This window comes from Labrus mixtus, chromosome 9, assembly GCF_963584025.1.
Source record: "Labrus mixtus chromosome 9, fLabMix1.1, whole genome shotgun sequence".
Classification (NCBI taxonomy): Eukaryota; Metazoa; Chordata; class Actinopteri; order Labriformes; family Labridae; genus Labrus; species Labrus mixtus.
Window position 1 is genome coordinate 27,322,739 of NC_083620.1, and position 3,265 is coordinate 27,326,003.

The following is a 3,265-nucleotide window of genomic DNA, read 5'->3' on the forward strand; positions in this document are numbered from 1 at the left end:
ATTTTATTCTTCTATTACAGGTGGTGAAATGTGATCGGATCCTTTGACTCCAGTAATGCTCTCAACTTAAACATTTAGATAATAACTTTACATGACTAATTTAAATGTGATGCACTTCTACTGCCCTTTGTCTCAGAGGGAAATTACTTTTGACATATTATTAGAGATTAATATCTGAGATAGAATCATCATCAATTTATGGAAAATGTACTGTAAAGGTCTTCTTTTTTATATTAAATTAAAGGATGTTTTGTTACTTTGTTGTTTTTATTTCTGCTTTGTAAGGTGACCTTGAGTACCTTGAAAGGCGCCTTTAAATAAAATGTATTATTACTATTAAAAATGAGTGATTTTAACGGATGCAACAGCTATAGTTAGCAGTTAGTGCAGCCTGAATCAACTTTACCGAAGTCAAATGCTACTTCCACATTAGTGCCTGACAATAGAAGTCCACAATTATGTATTTAATACACCAGCTCACACTGTACCTCTACTTTGAATACCTCAGCACGTCTTTTAATAAGCCCTCCTACTCCCCTTTGATTATCACTTCCAATGAAGAAGAGTTACACATTCTGAAGTATTTCCACAGTTTGCATTAAAACTTTAACTTCTGTCTGAACACTTCTTACATCACTGGTTACTGGGCAGAAATTAAGGAGGAGTAAAATAAAGAATATACATTTCAGTCAGGAAACTCATGTTTGTATCGTTTAAAATATTTATTGCAGCAGAACATAGTTTGTGTTTGGCGTCTATTCTCCGACCTCATTTTTCAGTTTTTATTTTACATGCAGAAGTTTAAGGAGTGATGGGGCGACTTCTTAAACCCTCCAGGCGGAGCTTACAGGTGGATGCTGAGGTGAAGGTGTATGGTGGGACTGAGTGAGAGTTCAGTACTGGTGGAGGTCAGAGCTGGTGATGAGAGAGAAGAGAGCAGAGAGAGAGAGAGACCGGAGATCATGCAGCTTAAATCCGCTAATTAGAAGGAGGTGATGTCAGGTGATTGTTGAGAATGAGGCGTGTGAAGTGTGAAATCAGTGCTGCTCGAGTTGACTGCCTGAACGAGCTCGTAGGCTTCTCCTCATTTAATACAATAAATGTGTATGCATGTATGTATATGTATATATATATATATATATATATATACCATGCATGATCATACTATTTTGATTTAGTGTTTGCCACATATGTTGTTGACAAGCGACTCTCTTTTTCTTTCTCCTTTTATTTTATTAACAATTATTATTTCTTCTTTTCCCTTTTTAGTGTTGCATGAAACCTGTATGTAAACAAACATTCATTGATTTGAAAGTGATAAGTTGAGCGATGGTAGGGAGGGTCTGGATTCATGGATTGGTTTGTTGGATGGAGAAGGGGGCGCTTAGTGTATCTTTTGTATTTTTGTTCATCTGTTAAGTGTCACTGATTAAATAAAATAAAAAGAAATGGAGAGAAATATGAAAGTCATCAACATGACATTTAAAACAAATCGGTTAGTGGAGGTTTTGTAAGAGGAGGTCACCTTCGAAGGACTCAGCTGATATCATTCACCTGTCAAAGCTCTTATGAATGTGTTAAATTGTCTGGAGTCTGCAGCCACACATGATGACATTCACATGAAAACAACACAAATTCTGACTTTACATTCTGCATAAAAATCGTATTCAACACCGAGGTTAGAGAGACAGTCAGACACGCTCCACTGGAGACCAAATGTAAGAAAATAACTCTCCAAATGAACTGAATGTCTATATGATGGAGGCCTGGTTCAATGATGCATTAACAGGGTCAACACAATGTGGGTCAAACGTGTGTTGTTATCAACTCCATGAATAAATGATACAACGAGTGTGAGTCAGTGTGCAACACCGGGGTCATCCAAGGCCTCTGCAGGAGCATCAAAACATGTCCCCGACTGTTTTGATTCTGGCCTTGTAGCAGATTGTCATGTTGACCGTCGCTGTAAACACTTGTGGTGCATGTGTGTGTTTATGTGTGTGTGTTTGTATGTGTGTGGGTGTGTGTGTGTGTGTGTGTGTGTGCAGCGATGATCTTGACCTTGTGTCTGTTAATCCGTGTTGATGTCCAGATGTGAAGGAGACCGCAGCGGTGTCTGTCCATCCTCTGTCACGCATGTCCAGTGAGGCTGCTGATCTGTCCCCCCCCCTCTCCACACACACACACACACACACACACTAACACCCACACACACTAACACACACACACAAGCCCCCAACATGTGTAAACATCTGCTTCACCTCATTACAATAAGCAGCTGCCGTCCTCGCCTTCGCCTGCGACCTCATCTCTCAATGAGATTATTTATTTTACAGTGTGAAATGTTGGCATCTTAGATCTGGGTCGTCCGACACGCTGATAACAAAAAATCCCTCAACAGAGGAATAAGTTACTGGAGTTAGTCCAGTAAGTTAGTGGACTCTGTGTCAGCAGATTCTCCTCCTGCCTCAGAGCGTTCTGCTTCACCTCGTTTGCTCCCTCCCTCGATCATTCTCTGGGTTTCTCTCAAAGATACGTTTTTCATTCTCCAGACTCTGATATGTTGCTTCTTTCACACACAGCCTTGTTGCATGTGTTGAGGTTTTTAAGATTGTGGAGGAAGTCCTCAGTTGATCCTTTACTTTACTGAAGGTGTTTACATCAACCTTTCAAATTACTGTCAGGTTAGAGTCCTGCATTAGAAATCTCTTATAAAGTAAAAATAGGTATATAAGTAGGCTATAGACGTGAAAATGAACTGCAGTATTAAAACATTAAAATATCCCCTCTGGTTGTTCTACTTTTATATATTCTGTAGTTTGTCGTTACATTTTTTATTACTCATGCAATAATTTGAAATCAGGATTTGCATGATGTTCTTATTTCATGGTTTCAATAGTCCAATACTCTAAATGATTACAAATAAAACAGTGAGACTATTTGTTTTAGCTGTACTTCTGTATCCTGTTGGGTTGTTTACTATATATTCTGTTAAACTTTGTAAAGTAATGATGCTTTATAATAAATAAAAATCACTTTCCTTAAAATATATCAGATTAAAAACCTCAATCTGAGCTTCAGTACTTGTTTGAATGTTTAATCTACTGGTCACTTTTTCTAATAATAATAATAAAAGAAAAAAAAAAAAAACGGTCTACTAACGGTCAAATAAACAACAACATAAAAACACACCACACAATCTAACATTAAAATGTCGTTTAAAAAATGGTGTCTTCCGGGTTTGTCTTTCTGGTTTTGCAATGAC